We start from the raw sequence: 21102 nt of genomic DNA, 5'->3' as shown, positions 1-21102 counted from the left end.
GAGCCGAACCAAGTGGGGGGTGCCTGGGGACTCTTGTCCCCATGACTAATGGTCACTTGTACTTAAAAACACACAGGTAGCAACTTTCATGTAGCATAAAAAAACCCTCCAAGAATGCAATTGAAAACCCAAACCTTTCTTGAGTCCCAATTTTGATTTTTGGAAACCTTGACCAAGCCACTTCCATATCTGGTGTTAATAACAATCTTCACCTGAATTGTTATAAAGATTAAATGTATTTGAAAGCACTTCATGACCTATAAATTCTACAGAGAATTGTACATTCTTTTTTTTTTTTTCTTGTGCGGTACGCAGGCCTCTCACTGTTGTGGCCTCTCCCGTTGCGGAGCACAGGCTCCAGACGCGCAGGCTCAGCGGCCACGGCTCACGGGCCCAGCCGCTCCGCGGCACGTGGGATCCTCCCAGACCGGGGCACGAACCCGTGTCCCCTGCATGAGCGGGCGGATGCTCAACCACTGCGCCACCAGGGAAGCCCGAGAATTGTACATTCTTAAAAACGTAATCATAAAGCAGAAACTGACACACCATCGTAAAGCAATTATACTCCAATAAAACTGTTAAAAAAAAAAACACAATGTATTATGGTTACAAAATATTTCTCTTATTTTGAAATCACAGGGAAAAAAAAATCATTCTTGCTTTCTTCCAGGAATTTAGCGTTGACCATGAAAGTAGGGTATATGGCCAGAATATTCGTGGAAAATGTCTTCGAAAGAAAGAACACTGAGCTGGGAAGCTGGGAGGTTTGGGTTCCAGCCCCAGCTTTTCCATGGACACAGCATACAGCCTCAGGCAAGTTGTTTAGTCTTCCTGGCTCCCAGTGTCCTTTTCTGTAAAACACGGTGAAGTAGATGATCTCCCCCACCTCATTCTATAATTCTAAATGTCATACATACATTTGCATGAATCCGTGAGTCACGAAAACCTGGTAAATTTCAGAAAATTATTTAATAAACAAAATGTCTCATAAGCAATCCGAGCGGTCTTGGAACTGACTCCCAAAATATTGCATAACCGTGTTTAGGCAAAGACTTCAAACCCAAGACCAACATCTTGGAACTGGGCCTCTTTTTACCACCACTCGCAATTCACAGAAGACAGGCTGTCAGTTCCTGTGTCCACCCTCATTCTGCCCTAAGGGCTCAGATCATTTTGAAGGTCTCTCATTAATTTGGCGGGCGCGGGGGCGGGGGGTGCTTAGTAAACAGAAAATCATATTACTTCTTTCAAAAACGAAATGAAAGCCTGTGAACGTGTTTTACTTCTATAACGAGTTCAGCATCTCCAAATGCCTTGATAACACCTTTAGCTTTTCTCCGCCCCTCGTTTCTGATTTGATCAATATAACAACGTTGCAAAGTAGTCTGGGCCCAGGAATTTTTGTGCCCATTTTACAAATGACTATCCTGGGGGACAAAGAAATAAAGTAACTTGCTTTCCACTTGGAGTTGATGCTGGTCCTCCTCTTTCTTGGTTCTCCTGACTCTCACGTGAAACCCAACCCCATCTAGGAGTAACTTCCTCGCTAGGGTCCACCTGCCTGTAGATCAGCCCCTGGAAATGCCTGCCTCAGTTCCCTTCACGAGCAAAAAGCTCTCCTCCTACTTACTGCCAAAATCATTCTCTGGGACAACGTAGAGAAGTGAAGTGGTTCTCTGAGTGCCTTAGCCCTTTGAAAGAACTTCCATGGAAAAATAAAATTCCCAAGATAGAAACAACGGACTTATTGAGGACCGAATTAGACCCTGCCTCCATGCCCTGTGGTTTCGCCCTATAAATGTTTTTCCCGTAAGTCACTGGCTGCTTTGGGAGAGCTGTCCAGAACTCTTTCATCAGAGTTATTTTTTCATGCTAAGATGTTGGCCATCTCTCAGTTTATTTTGAAAAAGGGGAAGGGATGAATCATGTCCTAGAAAGAAAGATCTTACAAGGTCCTCAACATTTTATATCCATGGGGATAATTAGGAAGATTGGAGAATTATAGCCCTCTCCATTAACTGACTGAGGAGTAGACCAACTTCAGATCACAAGTACAGGATTCTGAGCACAAAGTATAATGTTATGGAACTCACTTCCCGACCCCTGTGATAGAGACAAGACAGTGATACGTTTGAAGTGCCTGCCCTGCACTTTTTTGGCAGGTGGAATCCAGCAGAGTCAGAGCGCTGGGAATGAAAGATCACACAGAGATTAGCTCCACAAGGAACATGCCTGTGTTCACATAATATTGATGTTTCCACCTTCATAATGGCCTCATTTCATTTATCCCCCAAATTAAGTGGCAGAGACAGCCACTCCCGGTGACATACATGGTTCCATTGTTCCTTCTGTTGGACTTGTGAGAAGGGCATTGTAGCTTTCCTTCTGGCCACTGAAGCAACATAAACACAGCTCCCCATCTTTGACTCACTTTTCACTTAAGTTGGAAGATATTGGCAGCCATACACACCCCTTCACCTAATTCAGGCCCACAAATAGTAAGAGCCTACTGTGGGCAAGGTGGTGTTAGGTGCCTCAGGGGACCCAAATCTGAGCTCAGTCGAGTGAGTGAGTGATGGCTGGGACAGGATTGGGGCGGGCTGGCGATGGGGGAGATGGGTCTTCAAATTACTGTCTAGAATCAAAGGTTTTATAACAAAAGCATACCTAATGATCAAACACAACAAACTGGTCCTATCAGACTAGGGACCATATCTCCTTTGCAATATCCTTGCATCCCACTCTGGTACTTTAAAAAAAAAAATTTTTAAGCAGAGGGAAGAGAGGTATCTTGAGGGTTCAGAAAAAGGATCGTTCTTAGGGGGATAAGTAATGGTTTCATGAAGAAAGTGGCGCTGGAAAAGAGTTCTGAAAGTTGAGTAGATTTTAAATAAATGGGTAAAATCATAACAAATATATATATATAATGCACAGTATTTTTTGGCAATACCACGTGTGCTCTTGGTGCCCCAACCAGGGATCGAACCCGTGGCCCCTTCAGTGGAAGCGCAGAGTCCTAACCACTGGATCACCAGGGAATTCCCAGTGCACAGTTTTAAATGGCACTATTTACTTCTTAAGACAAAGAGAAGAGGTCCCTCCATGTAGGAAGCTCACCAGGAGCAAAGGCAAGGGTCTGGGAAGCACCAGACATCGGTAGGAACCAGCAAATACTTTTGCATGCACATGCCAGACCTTTAGTGAGCACCTACTATGTTCCGGGTGGGCAGCGTAGGTGATACAAGGATTCTGAGGCGCAGAGGTCTGCCTCGTAGTGTCATGCAGCCTGGAGAAGAGGTTGACGTAGTTGGCTGAGACCGTATGTGTCAGGTGGAAGCAGGAGATAAAGGTGGGAGGCTACCTCGGGACCAAGTGAAGAGGGTCTTTAAAACTAGGCTAATGGGGTTGTCACTTATTTCAGTGGCAAGAGAGGATTATTAAAGATTTGGGGCTGAGGAGATAGGACCTGGGTTGAATACATGATTCATTTAGCTCACATGCATAGGATTCATTCAGAACATGAAGAAATGAGGAAGAAAAACTAGTTGAGAAATGAAGGCAAAGGTCCCAGGCAAGAGATAATAGGGCTCTGAATATGGTAGTGGTAGTGCTAAAGAGGGGTAAAGAGAATGAAAAAAAAGAGGGACTCAGCTAAAGTAAACAGTGTAGGACATTGAATTGTTTGAAAGGAACAGGACATGTTTGATATGGGCCATGCTGAGTTTGGAATGCTAGCGGGATGCAGAGAGGAGGCGTTTAGCCCACAGCTGGACAGTTGGGTCTGCGGTATTTAGGTACTGGCCAGAAAGATACATTTTGGTACTATCCACAAGGGGGTGACTGAGAAGGCCATAGGATTGAACAAGATAGCTGAGGTAGCATGTATAGAAGGGAGAGGAAGGAAACATTCCTGGGGAATATGTACGTTGATGGGGTAGAAGTAGAAAGAGAAGCATGTGAAGAAGACAGGAGAAAAGAGAAAAGAGATAACGCAGCGCCAGGGAACGCAAAGCAGGAGAATGTTTAAAAGGGGGAGGTATCCAGAGTCAGATGCTAAGGAGAAGCTGGGAGGTATAGACTGAGTTGAGATGAGCCACAGGATCTAGTGCTTGGGGTGGGCGGAGTGGGTCACTGGCTGCCTTTTTTTTTTTTTTTTTTTTTTTTTCCTGCGGTACGCGGGCCTCTCACTGTTGTGGCCTCTCCCGTTGCGGAGCACGGGCTCCAGACGCGCAGGCGCAGCGGCCATGGCTCACGGGCCCAGCCGCTCCGCGGCATGTGGGATCTTCCCGGACCGGGGCACGAACCCGTGTCCCCTGCATCGGCAAGCGGACTCTCAACCACTGCGCCACCAGGGAAGCCCCGCTGGCTGCCTTTGAAAAAGAAATTTCAGTGAGGATGAGAACAGAAAAGGCAGCCCTCATCAGCAGAACGTGAGTGAGTGGACAGAGGAAGGAGACTTTAGAAGACGGATGGAGGGATGGAGAATGAAGACGCGCATGAGGAGGGAAGGAATGATGGGTAAGGGGGCAAACGGATCAGGTTTGCAGATGGAGGGGAGAAGTAGCAAGGAGAAGGGTGCATACAGCCAAAGGCAAGTTGGAAAGAAGAAAGCATGAAGGGGATAGCGAACACACAAAGCCTCTCTCCCTAGACTGTCTCGCCCATTCCTATGGGCACAATTACCACCTCTCCCTGAGATGACTCACACATTTCTATCTCCCACCCTAACCTCTTCCTGAGCTCCTGATCTATATATAATATGATCTACTAGACACCTCCACCTGGGTTCAGGAAGGCACCTCAAACTCAACGGGCCCGAGTCAAATGCATGGTGTTTCCTCCAAGCCACATCACCTCCCACTCTTCCCTTCTCAACACACGGCATCTTTGTCCACCGAATTGCCAAAGTCGGAAACTTAGAACTTATCTCAGCACCTCGATTGCTCTCAAACCCCTCACCACCACCAAAAGGTTTTAATTTGTCTCCTCAAATCTGCCTTTGCCCCCATCTAACCTCTATACCACAGCTAGGGTGACTTTTCCAAGACGCAAGTCTGATCACGTCCACCCCTGCCTGGAACCCTCCGGTGGCTTCCTGTCGGGCAGGGCCAGAACCTGACTTGCTTCCCCGGGGCCGCAGCCTGTCCCTGCTCACCTTCCGGCCTCGCCTGGCGCTCTCCCCAGCCTGCACACCCAGCCACACCGCCTCTCTTCACTTCCACCTCTGTGCCCCACACATGCTGTTCCACCTGCCTGGCATCCCTTCCCGCCATTCTCTCCACCTGCTTAACTCCTATTTCAAGCAAGATGGGAGACAGTATAGCCGAGTGGTTAGGACTCCAGACTTTGCCGGCAAACTGAGTTCCAATCCTCATTCTTCTACTTACAGCTGGATGATCCTAAACAAATTATTGTCTCCAAGCTAGAGTTTTCTCACCTATATGTTAACATGAGTCCATAACACACACACACACACACACACACACACACACACACACATACATCCATATAAAGCACTAAAATCTGGACCTTTTACCTAGGAACCACTTGGTAAACATCAGTCAATTGTATTAATGTTCTTTCCAAGCGTGGGTCAGTCCTCCCTTCCTGGAGATGCCTTCCGTGACCAGGTCACTGCCCCCCGCCGTCTGCACTCTCAGCCCCCTTGCACCCTCCCTTCCTCGTACCCATCACAGATTTAATGTTGCATTTACCATGAGATTTTTAGATCATGTCTGTGCTCTGCCTCCTTCGTTCATGAAAATAGCCCAGCCCCTATCACACCACCGCCAAAGCAGACACTCAACCAATACCTGTCCTGTGAATGAATGAATGAACGAAGGAACAGACAGGGCCCAGCTGTGGTCAGCATGTGTAAGGGCTGGCACGTTCATATCATCGGCTATGCAACAACCCAGTATTTTGTCACTTAGCCATTTCATCCTCGCTTTAGGGAGGGCCGGATAAGCAGCGTATCATCTCATCTGTGAGTACCAGTACATTGTTATTAGCCATATTTATTTTTCAGAAACCAGGTGAGTCTGGGGTAAAATCCATATTTGTGCAAGCCTCATTGATCAAGGTCATTTGGTAATCCATGGCTGAGGGAGCTGATGACAAGGACGATCATCTCATAATTTAAAAGGCTTATGAATATTAGGACATTGAGTCCCAGAACACATTGGTCAAGTGGAAAGGACAGAACAGAAGCTCCTGAAGGCCCTCTTGTGTGCCAAGTGAGAAACACTGGGGGAGAGCCATCTCCCTGGCTCCTTTAGCCCATCTTAATTTTCTGTGCTGCAGATACAAACACAGATGTAGAACTGCACCCCTCACCAGGATGTGACTTCTGCAGCTTTCTGACTGTGAACTGTGACTTATGGGCTCGTGAGATAGGTCCCATCCTCCCTTCCGGGTCTCTTCTGAGGAAAACATTTTATTCTAGGGAATATTTTCTGAAGAATTCTCTTGGTGTCTGCTGTTGGGCATATACTAAATCCATAGGAAATTCTATACAATCCTGGACAAACCTCTTTGAAGAAACCCATTATTTCCCAGAAATTCTAGTATAAAAGTACATTAGGGTTTCAAAATGCAAAGTGACTGGGGAAAAAGGCTTATGTAACATTAGAAGTAAAAACCTAATTGTAAAGTCACATCTACACTAAGGTTGTAACTATATGAAAATTAGATAACATATTGACAGTAACTGGAAGGAAACATTAAAACAGCTGGTTTTTAGAATGGTAAGATTAGAGATATGTTTTCTTTCCCTTTTTTCTTGCTTGATTTCTGTTGTTGTTACAGTATTGTCGGTACAATACATACACAGTTGTCAGCTAAAAATTTATATTATGCTTAAAATATGGTGGAAAATCATAATTCACTTGTAGTACAGACATTAAAAATTATACCCCACCTTAAAGTTGAATATGGAAAATATGGAGCTATTCTACCTTATCTTTTATTTATTTATTTATTTTGTGATACGCGGGCCTCTCACTGTTGTGGCCTCTCCCGTTGCGGAGCACAGGCTCCGGACGCGCAGGCTCAGCGGCCATGGCTCACGGGCTTGGTTGCTCCGCGGCATGTGGGATCTTCCCGGACCAGGGCACGAACCCGTGTCTCCTGCATCGGCAGGCGGATTCTCAACCACTGCGCCACCAGGGAAGCCCTACCTTATCTTTTAAAACTATTACTTATTCTACAAAACAAAACAGGGAACATCTTCTAGCATAGTTCTTAAAATTTGCAGAAACGAATTTCATTTATCTCCTTCAGCATCACGGCAACATCCTCAAAAATTTTATTTTCTTCAATGAGAAATGATAGAACAAAATAAATTTTTATTAAATTTTCTGTCTGATTATCTAGTAGACAAGAAAACCCATCTAGAGAAACTACCCTAGGTTTGAGGAATCCTTGGTAGGGCAGAAAATGCTTCAGCGTATATTTGCCTCATGACTACAAATGCTTAAAGACAGAATGCTTGCTGGGTGCTGACGGCTGGAGTTGAATCACTGAATTACAGGTCTGCAAATTCAACTCAGAAAATAACCACAAAGCCTCCTGTTTCTTAACCCTTCTGTTTATTCCACGCTTCATTCACAGGGACCTATTTCCTGTAAACAACACAAGGTAGGGTTAGGATAAATCTCACACTGAAGGGGCATCTCCTTCTGTCCAGAAATTTCCATTTGCTTCTTAAATGAAATGATTCCTATCCCTAAGAACTGGCTGCCTTTGCCCTCTGCAATGCCATTAAGAGGTTAAGAGGGCCTGTGGCTAGCTTAGACTTTATCTGTCTTAGAACTCAGGTCTCTCCTGTGTCCCTTCCATGCAAGTCAGTCCAACAAAAATGTATCCAGCTGAGTGACTTCCCAGAGCTGTTGAGTCAACAGGCTGTACCGGGAGGCTATGGAAACACCTTACTGGCCCTTGAATGGTGCCTCTCACCCACTGGTTTGTTAGCTCAGTTCATGCTGGACTTCTAAATAGTTCAATCCGGAATCAGATGGACTGCGTGTTCCTAACTTTCCTCTTCACATGACTGGTTATATGTGGTAAAAGTTATCAGCTGCGAAAACAAATAAGTCCAGTGCTACAATAACAAGTGATCTGCTGACCAACAAATGAACGACTCAATACTAGTAAGCTGATTGCCACACTAAAGTTCATGAACTTGATTCTGGAGGCAAGGGGGATCACAGAATGATTTTTAAGAACAGGGATAACGTAACCTGGGTTTAAGATAGGAGCTAAACCTAGAGGCTAGAGGAAAATAAACTGGAGAGTGTAGAGATTGGCTGGAATCAGGAATTGAAGAAGAAGCAACTGGAATAGCTGAATTGGCTCAAACCAAGGCAATGACGACAGGCATAGAAATCAAATAGATAACAGAGTAAAAATGGATCAAATGATGCAACAGATTTGATGCAGATTAATGAAGAAAAACACCTGTCAAGACAGAGTTAAGAAGACACTACGTTTTTAGCCTAGGTTATTGAGTTGTTGGTGATGTCATTAATATAGTTGAGGAACCAAGAAGAAAGGTTTGGGGGATGAGACAGTGAACTTCTGGTTTTAGGCCTGATAGTTTTAAAGTGTCTGGGGGATATCCATGAGGAACACTCTAGCAGGTCATAAAGATATGCCAGGGCTACACACTTCCTTTAGAATAGAAAGGTCAAGAGTAAAAACACAAAGATCGCCAAGTAAATTCACTGTAATCTGAGTTTTTCTGAATATCACAATACATGGGTAAAGAAATATTAATAGGGTCAGTTGCTTTCTTAATCCATAAACACTTTTTATTTTTTTAAAGATTTGTTATATGTCTGTTGTAAGAACAGGGAGTAAAAATAGGAAGCACATGGTGAAAATCTCTCGTTTTTGTCATTGTTGTTTTAATTAAAGCCTTCAGTCCTAGACAGGAAAATGTATATATATATGACAGGGCTAGAAAAGCACTTAACAGTAGAGACTTTGAAATTAAACCTTGCTTCTGCCACTTAGGTTGAGTGGCCTTGGATAAGATACTTAAACTTTTGAGCCTCTAGTTTCTTATCTGAGAAATGAAGGTAATAATTACATTATAGAATTGTGAATATTAAAGAAGATCATGCATGGAAAGCACTTACAATGTCTGAAGCATAGCAGGAACTCAAAAAAAGTATCTATCCTTGAACGCCTTCAGTAATCTCTTCCTGTTCTCCCTGTTTCATCCTTTACCTTCCTCAGTTCACCTCTGCATGGCAATCACAGAGATCTTGTTATAATAAAAATGAGCATCCCATCACCCCTCTGCTTAAAAACCTCTAAGTACTCAGCATTCCTATTCTCCAACATAACACTCTTGTCCTAGCCTCAGGGCCTTTGCATTTGCTGTTCCCTCTGCCTGGAGGGCACTTCCCCAGATTTCTCAAGCTTGGCTCTTTTATATCCTTCTGCTATTAGTTTACTGGACACCATCTCACTGGAAGCCTCTTGATAATCCTTTCTTCATCCACCCCAAGCACTCTACATATTCTTACTCTGTTTTTATTTTGTCTGTAGGAAATTAGTATTTGAAATGAAAAATTCGTGTATATGTTTACATTTTCTGTCTGTTCTCCTTCCTCAATAGGAATGTCAGTTTCTTGACAGCATGTCTGTCTTTATCCCCACTATAACCAGTTCGTGGCACACAGTAGGATCTCCATAAATAATTGTTGAATGAATGAATGAATACATATGGAAGTATATGGATCCTTAAATATAAAACATGCATCTCTTCCCCAGTAAGATTGAACAGTCTAATTCAGAAACATAATCCTATGATGTGGAGTTACTCTAACCTGGGTGCTTCACCGATGTAAGCCAATTAACCTCTCTGGCCCCCATTGCCCTTCTCATTATGAAAGGGCCAACAATTGTCACTCTCCTCCTGCCAAAGGCAGATGTAGTGAAGAATAAGCAAGATGAAATCTGGCCAGCGCCTGGAGTTTTACAAGAGGTCGACACTCCACTTAACTGTTCAACCCACAGTAAACATGACAGGCACAGGCACAGTAAACATGACAGGCACAGGCCAAAACGCCAGAATCAAAATCCTCAAAGTCACACCAAGTCACTGAACTACAAGTCCCCAAATGGCCCTCAAACAATAGTCTGTCAGAATTTCTACCAAGCTACAGGATCACAATTCAGTGTGGCAGTTCCTGAAATATTATGCAAAACAAGGCCCCTCCCCTAATGGATTAGCGAGATCACAAAGAAGATGCAAAATGCCTTCTGCCACAGCATGGTCAATACCCCAGTTCCCAAGCTCCTGGCTCCCCTCTCTCCATGGACAGCACCCATCAATGCCCCTCAGGTGCCCCGGAGCCCACTGTAGGTATTCAGCCAGCACCCCCTAGGAGCTTACTCTCAGAAAACCTTTTCGAGATCCACCCAACCAAACTGAAGGAAATAGTTTACTCTTGAGCTTTATTTCAAGTTCAGCAAATGAAAGTTGGCTTTATAAGTCTAGGATAATGACTCAGCTCAGGACCACTCTGACGTAAGCAGCATCCCTCTGCAGTTACAAACCCGCTGCTGTCTGTGAAGTCTCTGTTAGAACAAGGGAATCCAGAAAGCTCATCACACCTGGTGCTGGAATTAAGAAAATGAATTTTGTTTTTTGTTTTACTTGGGTGCTCCCGGGGTTTTCTTTTTTTTTTTTTTTATTTATTTTTTATTTATTTATTTTTTAATTTTTTATCCCGGGGTTTTCTTGATTTTTGTCTTCACTTGCCAGTTGTGTAACTTCAGGCAAGTTATTTTATATTCTCAGGGGTTTCAGTTTGCAATTTATACAATGAGGATAAGAATGCCTATCTTAGTGGGTTGTGGTAGTGGAGACGGAGGAGATAGAGTAAAATGCTAAGCATACTCAATGAATGCTACCTATTATTGTTAATCAGTAGGTAATAATGAATTGTCAATAAAAATATCTGAATTCATGTTATTTATTTTTTATTCATCCAGCAAATATTTACTGAGCATCTGCTTGATGCCCAGCATTGTGGTAAGTGCTGGCTATGCATCAACAAACATGGGAGACTGACCCCTGCCCTCGTGCAGGCAACAGATTTGTAAATAGACAGTTACACGGTGGTGAAATAAGTGCTACATGGGGATGGTTCCGAGTGCAGTGAGAACACCTGAAGGACATCAAACACGGGGCGGGGAGTCATGGAAGGCGTCTTGGATGAGATGTTGCTTAAGCTATACCCCGAGAATGTCATCCAAAGGCTGGAGGAGATAAAGAAAATCCTATGCAGAAGAAACACTCTTCACAGATGCTCAAAGAATAGAGAGCAAGGCATTTTCAAGTTGCTGCAAACAAGTTTAAGCAAGGCACATTAGGCTGATAAAGGTCCTAGTAAATCCTTGTTAAAGAGTTGCTGTCTTAATCTGAGTGCCTCGGGGAACACGGTAAGATTTTAAGCCAAAGAGTGGCATGGTTGCATTTTTATTTTAGAAGGATCACTCTGGCTGCTGTGTGAAGAATAGATTTAGGCAAAGAAACCATTATGAGTCCATGAATCAAGAAAATATCCCCCAAGGATGTGGAGAAGTGGGCATGTTCCAGGGACGTTTAGAAAAACAATGATGGGACTTGACAATTGCTAGAATGAGGGAGAGGGAGGGGAGGAAGATAATGCCAGGTGAAGTGGTGGTACCACCCACTGAGATAGGAAACGCCGAAGGGGAACAACTGGATGTTCAGTACAGAATAAGCTGAGTTTGAAAGGCCTGCAGGACTCTTGGGTTGGAGGCGGGGAGGGCGGGGGGGGGGGGGGGGGGGGAGCATGGGTGTGGATGTTCACTGATACGTTGATTATAAGGCCTCAGCCTTTTCTTGTCATCAGGAGTAGCACAGCTACCTTCCTTTAGTACTTACTCACTGCCGCTCTGATCCAGCCTCATAGGACTTCTCTTCCTCAAATACACCAAGCTCCTTTCCACTTGTAGGTCTTTGCTTCTGCTGTTCTCTGCAGCAGGGCTCCTCTTCCCTCAGATGGCCAAATGCCTGGCTGGCTCCTTGTAACTCAGATGTCAACTCAGACATTACCTCCATTGAGGGGTCTTCTCTGACCGTCCAGCCTAAACTCTTCCCAAAGTCACTCTCAGTCACTCCATCCTCAGTAACATCATCACTGCCCTGGTAAGTGATAACTGTCAGAAATTATCTTGTTCCTTTATTCATTTACTTTTTTCGTTTGCCACCCACACTGTAGAACTGTTGTCCAATACCATAGGCACACGTGGCTTTGTAAATTTAAATAAATTAAAGTTAAATAAAATTTGAAAATTCAGTCCCTCATGTGCAGCAACTACATTTCAAAGGCTAAATGTGGCTACCATATTGGGCAAGATAGATATAGAACATTTCCATTATTGCAGAAAATTCTAATGGACAGCTCAGCTCTAGAAAGAAAGTTCCATGTGGCCAATGCTTCCATAACCCCAGAGCCTAGAAGAATGTTTTCTAAACTGTAGGCCAGGTTTCATTCGAGGATTGGGAAATTTAGTAGATAGTAACCAGTATAAGTTTGTGAAATAGAATAGAAAATAACAAAGCATATCACATTAAACATAAGAAGAGTAAGAATCTCTGAAGGAAAATTTGTTTGTATGTATGTGTGTCCTAGTGGCATTATAAATTGTATTTCTTATTGTATGTCACAGTCCAAAAAACCTTGTACATAGTACCTGTAATATAGTATGGGCTCAAATTATTTTTTGAAATTTTTGCTGAATCAATCAATAAAACGTTTTATAGTTTATCTGAATACATTGACTCCCAACTCACACCCCAGTGAAGTGGGAATTATTATGCTTATTTTAAAGTCGAGAAAATGGAGGTTATGAGAGTTAAGTGACTTGTCCAGATGACAAAACTTAAAAGGGTTGGAATTAAGTGTCAAATCTGGATCAGGCTGACTCTACATGCTATGGTTTTAACCATGGATGTGGCTGGCTTACATAATGGGAGGAGAGATGAGATTGGAGAGGACTGGGAGGGAACCTGGCGTTGGGAGATGAGCAAAGGAGGAAGAGTCTGGAAGACAGAGAAGAGCCTCAAGTAAGAAGAGGGAGGGAGCCTGTCGGGAAGGGGGGAGTGGTGGACGCTACAAAGGGGTCCAAACTTCAAGGAAAATGGAGCCTGCAAATTTTAGTAAAGTTATTATGGAAGAGGTTGTTAAAGACTTTAGCAAGAGTGATTTCAGTGAAGCGATGGGTTCAGAACCTACCACTGAAGGCTGAAGGGGAAATGAGAGGCGAACTACACTTCCGCTGGCTGCAAGGAAACGAGGTGCAGTCGAGGCAGAGTTACTGCTGATTTATTTTCAAAATAGGACCTTGTGAGCACGATAATATATTGATGCGAAGGGAGAGGTTGACATAAAGAGAGAGTTCCTGAGTGCACAAGAGGGGATGAAATCCAGGGAAGAGATGGAGAGATAGCTCTGGATAAAAGGAGGACTGCCCCTCTGATTTAACAAGGAGGAAAGGGAGGGTCGAGAAATGGGTCAGAGACAAACTAGAAGCAGGAGGTTGCCAGAGCTTCTCCGCACTGGTCTCTTTTCTCTGGGAAACAGGAGAAGTGCTATGAATGAAGAGCAGGGAAAAAAAGCGTGGAAAGGGTATTTTCTTAAATTTATTTTTATTGAAGCATAGTTGATTTACAATGTGTTAATTTCTGATGTACAGCAAAGTGATTCAGTTATACATATACATGTATCCATTCTTTTGGAAAGGGTATTTAAAAAAAATAAACAACAAGATTTTATCGACATTCACGTGTGCCTAAACCCTCAAAAACCTGTTCCTAGTTCTCCTAAATCAGAAAGCCAAAACTTCCCTCCATCACAGTGCCCTGAAGGAGAGGAACGATAAAATGTTGAGAGAAGGGTACTCTGATCAGGTGAAATGGACGACAGGGCTGACCCAGAAAGCAGGAATGGGGGGCAGCCCCAAGGGGCCCCATGGAAGCTGCAGCCTGTGAACGTTCAGTGACACCAGTCAGCAAACTTCCTGGAAATGCCTGGACAATCTCTGACTCTAATTGAGCTGTTTAACACATGGGACTTGAGCAGTAAGAACCTGACCTCATTCCTCCCGTGAAAACTAAAAGCTGAAAGAAACACACCTCCAGCAGAGAGCAGAAGAAAGATATAATCAAGGTAGCCATTGTTGTGGGATTTAGACCCTCAAGTATATAAAAAATCTAAACTAAACTTGTACCCTTTTTGCACCCTCCTTTTTGCCTTATGCATTCATTGCAAGTTTCCAATCTTGCACTTATAGGTACCTAAGATGTTGTTAGTATGACAAGGTTTGTTTGAAGTTAGAGAAACATCAGCCCTCCGTATTATAAAAACTCAGTTCACTCTACCTCCTGAGTAGGGAAAAAACCATTTTCTTCCCTACCGCGTGTTTCTTTCTTGTCTGCCTCCTTCACTACTCTCACTGCACACTTCACTTCTGGTCACCAAACGTGTGGGAGGTTTTACTCACACCAAGCGCTTCTCCATGACACCAGCTGGGTATCCTACAACTTAATTATGACTCTGTCTACCTGGAGAGGCATCTGATCCCACGTGCTACTAGCTCAGTCCCAGCAGACTGTCCCCCACTTTAGAGGGCTAGAGCAAGTCCAGATTGTCACCTGTGCTTCTGACCAATGGGCTATAGACCAAATGCTCCCACAACCCCTCCTCAGGTTTGATTAATTTGCTAGAGCAGCTCACAGAACTCAGGAAAACAGTTTACTACATCTACCGGTTTATTAAAAAAGGAAATGATAAAGGATACAGATGAACATCCAGATCGAAGAGATGCACAGGGCAAGGTATGTGGGAAGGGGTGCGGAACTTCCGTGCCCTCTCTGGGGGTACCATTCTCCCCACGCCTCCACCTTTTCACCAGCCTGGAAGCTCTCCAAATCCCCTACTATTGGGATTTTATGGAGGCTTCCTCATGTAGGCATAAGCAATTCTTAACTCTATTTCCAGCCCCTCTCCTCTCTTTGGGCGGTGGGGTTGAAAAATTCCAAGCTTCTAACCATGGCTTGGTCTTTCTGGTGACCAGCCCCCATCCTATCACTTAGGAATTTACAAGGATTTTAGGAGCTCTGTGTCAGGGATGTAGTGAAAGACCAAATATTAGAACAAGAGATGCTTCTAGTGTTCTTATCACCTAGGAAATTACAAGGGTTTTAGGAGCTCTGTCCCAGGAACTGGGACAGAGACCAATATATACATTTTCTATTCTCTCACACCCTCAAAAACTTGTTTGGAGTTGTCCTAAATCAAATTTTAAAAACTTCCTCCATCATTGTGTAGTGAGAAACAGCATTCAACAATCGGATTGGCAAAGATCAAAATATTTGAAAATACTATGTTGGCAAGTACTTATAGAAACAGACACATTCCTGCATTGGTGGTGAGAATATAAATTAGCATAACCACTTGGAAGGTAATTTGACAATAATCACTAAAATGTAAAGTTCACATATTGCTTGACTCATGGATATTTATCTCACAACTGTATTCCCACAGGTGAAAATGCACCTTTGTTTGTAATATCAAAAGATTGGAAACAACCTAAATGCCTTTCCATGGAAGACAAAGGCAATTTTTTATGCACTGAGATGGATAGATCTCCAAAATATTGTTAAGGGGGAAATAGTATAGTTCAGAACAGTGTATAGAGTATGCTACCATCTGTATGAAAAGAAAAAAAATGTATATATATACATATACTTATCATCTGTATGAATATATATATATACACATATACATATATATGTATATGTTTGTAAATATGTAACAGACCTCTAAAAATATATATATATATATAAAGTAACAGTAATTGGGAGAGGAATTAGATGGCTAGAAGATAAAGGAAGATTTGCTATTCAACATCTCTATGTGGATGTTTTGAAATTTTTTATTGAAGTATAGTTGATGTACAATATTAAATAAGTTACAGGTGTAAAATATAGTGATTCACAATTTTTAAAGATTATACTCCATTTATAGTTACTATAAAATGTTGGCTGTATTCCCTGTGTTGTACAGTACATCCTTGAGCCTACCTTACACCCAGTAGTTTGTACCTCCCACTCTCCCACTCCTATATCGCCCCCGCCCACTGGTATCCACTAGCTTGTTCTCTACATCTGTGTGTCTGCTTCTTTTTTTGTCATATTCACTAGTTTGTTTTATTTTTTTAGATTCCACATACAGGTGATATCATACAGTCGTCGTTTTTCTCTGAGTTATTTCACTTAGTAGAATGCCTTCCAAGTCTTTCCATGTTGCTGCAAATAGCAAATTTTCATTCTTTTTTATGGTTGAGTAGTATTCCATAGTGTGTGTGTATGGTACATCTTCTTTACCTGTTCATCTGTAGATAGACACCTAGGTTGCTTCCACACCTTGGCAATTGTAAATAACAGTGCTGTGAACATTGGGGTGCAGATATCTTTTCAAATTAGTGTTGTGTTTTGGGGTTTTTTTCGGTTATACACTCAGGATTGGACTTGATAGGTCATATTTTTAGTTTATATTTTTATATATTTTATATTTTTATATTTTTAGTTTTTTCAGAAATGTTCATATTGTTTTCCACCACGGCTGCACTAATTTACATTCCCACCATCAGCGTACAAGGGTCCCTTTCCTCCACATCCTCGCCAACATTTGTTATTTGTGTTCTTTTTGATGATAGCCATTCTGACAGGCATGAGGCGATATCTCATTGTGGTTTTGATTTGCATTTCCCTGATGATTAGCGATATAGAGCATCTTTTCATGTGCCTGCTGGCCATCTGCAAGGCCTCTTTGGGAAAATGTCTACTTAGGTCTTCTGCCCATTTTTAAGTCAGGTTGCTTGTTTTTCTGATGTTGAGTGGCATGAGCTGTTTATATTTTTTGGATATTAACCCCTTATTGGTCATATCATTTGCAAATATTTTCTCCCATTCAGTAGGTTATCTTTTCATTTTGTCAATGGTTTCCTTTGCTGTGCAAAAGCTTTTAGGTTTAATCTGGTCCCATTTATTTATTTTTGCTTGTATTTCCTTTGCTTTAGGAGACCGATCCGAAAAAATTTGCTAGATGTTTTGAATTTTTAACAGGTGCTAACCAATTAAAATTATCAATGTCCAGCGAACAAAAACAAGAATACCACCAACTCTTATAAACACAAAGCTCACTTAACACTGTATAAAACTATAGGAAGTCTGATCAGTGATCAGTTGGAATCACCTCCAAAAGATTAGAGCCCAAAATATGGAACCCTGAAGTCCATCTCTAATTTTGAATTCTGGCTGAGCATTACAACTTAACGTTCTTGTGAGTGTAGAAAACACACATGTGCAGTGACCAATAGCCGCACTGCTCCTGGTGAGCAGAATAGAACATTTCAAGTAGCTGATCTACGAGTCAAGGATGCCTCCTTGCCAGCCACCATTATGTGACTCTGGCTTACTTCCAATCTCAATTGAAAATTAATTTTTTAATGATTCGAATAAATATAATCACAAAAAGTAAAACAATCAAGGGGAAAAAAAATCCCCACATTGTCCTGAGCCAAACTAGAGGAGTATTTCCTCTGGCCCACTCAAGGAGAAGCCAAAACAGCCTCTGAATTATTTTTGAGTCTGATTAAAACCTCGCTCCCAAGACTATACTTAGGCCCCTTTGTGAACTGCTTGTCATCACAGAAATCTGGCACATTATGTCCAAGACAGGATTAATATGATTCCCAAGTAAACCTCACAGTGACGTTCAACCACAGTTACTCAAGTTGAATAATTTGCAGCACTGGTTTCACTGTTGTAAAACACAGTTGACTGTTTATAAGACAGGGAAGTGATTTCTTTTCTTGCATTTTCTCCTCCAGCCTTTCTGAGCAGTTACGTTAGGAGGTGGCTGTTTTCCCCGGCTGCTGGGCTCTGTAGCTCCACCCCTCAAGGAGGAATTCCCTGTGCTACAAACACCTAGAGGCTGGCTTACTACAAAAGAGGAACTTCTGTTTGGTAAGAGAGTCGTAAGAACAGACTTTAGAGCACGCACTAAACGCTAGTGTTAATCACTGCCACAAAGGCAATAGTAGAATGCAGGTAGTTTGATGACGTCAAATACAAACTTATTTTGGTAAAATTCAGTACCTTGGACTCTAGGTCATAGGTGAACAATGAGGCTATGGGCCCAGCACCCAGCACACATGTGGCAGGCAATTTCCCTTTCCCTTATAATTCTAATAAGTTATCTTACTGAGCTGGATGTAACACCTCTATTTTCTCATCTAAAAAATTAAGCCTGGACTACCTATATTAGGGTTGTGGTGAAATTCAGTTTACGGTGCCTAACGCCATGTAAATTCTGGTAGAAGTAGCTCATAAAAAGAAATATCTTTTTAAAACTGTAGGCAAAAATAGAAAGTAGAAAATATGTTGTTTTGTGTATCACAAAATTGTATAGCTAAAAAAACCAACTGTTCAACGATACTCACAAATACATATGTAGTGATTTTTTCCCCTCATTTGCTTGCACATTTCCATTCTTTTCTACCATAAAACAAGAAAAAAAATGATCCCTGGATACTTCCCAAAGTGGATGCATTTTTTTTCTTGCCTGGTGTACAGCCAGTAAAGATTAAACTGGTGACCTTGGACAAGCACTTCAGGATGCCAGTTTCCTCTTCTGTAAAATAAGAAAACTGGACAAGTAAGTCCTTCTGAAACCATAGTGTGTTCTGGAATCACCTGGGGACCAGGTGTCTTGGCCACTGTAGTAGGGTCTATGCAATTACATTTTTTTTTTTTCCAACTCCCCAAGAGATTCTGATGCACACCAAGTTAGAGAATCGTCAAATTCAGTGATCTCTGGGTCATTTCTGGCTCTAACATTTATTAATCTTTTTTAAACGTACTTGCTCTGTGGATATAGACAATTTCATAAAAATGCAAAACTGCAGCCACGCACACGCTTTGGGGACATTTCTTTTCTCTCTTCCTTTTTCTTGAGGTTTCTGTTGCTCATCCTGCTCTACCCATAACAGTCACCCTCCTCCCACAGGACCCCATGTGAACCCTCTATCAATGATCTTAATACATCAAGCAGAGGCCTGCCTGGTCCCTTATTCTAGATTTAGGATGCTGACTCCCAAGCCTTAAGTGTATTTTTTTTAAATCTCACTGAAAATATCAGTCATGTGCCAGTTCTCTGTCTCCTCTCATTCTGTCTCTCTTGCCGTCATCCAAGGAACCTCATGGAAAAGCAGTTGCCCCTGCACAATCACAGTTGTCTTTGCTTCTGCATCTCCTGAGCCCCACTCAGTGCTTAGCTGGCATATGGTATTGTTTGTTGACTGACTACCTGGTTTTGGAAAAAGAGAAATTTCGATCTTTGCGCCTGATTGTTTCGTGACTCGGTGAGTCACTGTCTTTACTGAATAGATAGGAGTAAGAATGTCAGAGATGAATGAAGGCTGCAAAGGAGATGGAGAGCCAGAACCCAGAGTCTCCCATGATTCCATCTCTCTCAATTCACAGGCAAAAGAGACTCTGAAACTGGACATTGTGTATATTAAAAGAAGCAGCAGAAATAACAACTCTCTTCAAACTAGGTAAATAGATCAGACCCAAATCAAAGTACGTACTAGGTGGCATCTCATAAAAGATTTTTACCTTCAATTTAATTTGACTGTATTTTGTTAAATTTTTACATTTGGCAAGAAGTTAGTAAATATTTTACTGATAGGTGGATTATCTTCATGAGACTGAAATCTGATTATTCCTTTGGTGAATCTCTGTGAATGGGAAGTTGAGATATTTCTGTGTACCCTACGTCTCCCACAATGTATGAGTGGCCCCCCTCCACATTTTACTCTGTGTCCACCCAAATCACTCTGATTTATAACCAGGCGTAAGAGCGGACATAATACTGCATTGCTCATCTCTGAGATGCCAGGAAGGATTCTGCCAAAGCCATCAAGAAAATGGACCGTGCTTCCTACCTTGGCAACACAAACCCATGTATAACAGCTCTCCTAGTTAGGTCACTCTTCCGGTGCTGTTAATGCATATTACACATTTAATTAAGAATTCAGCAAAGGAGCCAAAGATCAAAAGAGCATGGCTGATGACACGCCCTGAAATCCCTAAAAAAATCAATACAGAGCCCACACATTGACCTGTTCTGGAGGACATTTCCGGTGCTGTCACACATGCCAGATAGCTCTGCCCAGAAAAGACTGGTCTTCAGGGCCATCGGTCAAACCTCCTGACACGACTGCAGTAAACATCAATCATAGTGACACTATTAAGTCAGATCTTTGAACAGCTTGGGACATTATTCAGAGTGCCTCAGAGTCACACTTCCATCCTATGACCTTCCCACATCAGTGAGCCATGGTGACTAAGTCCAGGGTTGGGGTGAGAAGAGTCAGTGGAAACGCCACAGGAAGGGGACTCTTCCACAGCCCCTTCTGGGGTCCTTTGGTGGCTTCTGTCAAGTTCTCCTCCTGTTCTTGAGAGTCTTCATATAAAATAACAGAGTTACCTCCTTTTCTCCAGATGTGCAGTGAACCACACTATTCTCAGGACCTAGTGTAAATGGGTGTGTATTCTCTCCTCACTCCCTTAAGAGGACCAGAGCTTAGTGAGGGGTGCAGATCTTGGAACGTAAATATGTCTGAAATGTTTAATATGGCTAATCCATATTGTTTTGACAAACTTTCCATATAGTTGCTCAGTTAATGTAGAAGTGTGAACTTGATCCAAGACAAAGCAAGGAAGTCAAGCAGTTACTGCATGTGAGATCTAAACATAAACAGATAGCTAGATTCTATTGTCACTGGCCTCCACGTCTGGAGAAATAAATCTAATTTAAACTAATGCCCACCAATTTTTTAAATTCCGTAAGAGACATCAATATCTGGAACTACAAAAATATATACTAATTATTATTTTTATGGAAATAAATATGAGCTATAATATACTATTAACGTTCATTTAAATACATGGTCACCAATCCTTCCATCAAATTACCCTCCGCCCTG

This window comes from Kogia breviceps, chromosome 12, assembly GCF_026419965.1.
Source record: "Kogia breviceps isolate mKogBre1 chromosome 12, mKogBre1 haplotype 1, whole genome shotgun sequence".
NCBI classification, from domain to species: domain Eukaryota; kingdom Metazoa; phylum Chordata; class Mammalia; order Artiodactyla; family Physeteridae; genus Kogia; species Kogia breviceps.
Note: the sequence above shows the minus strand (reverse complement) of the source record.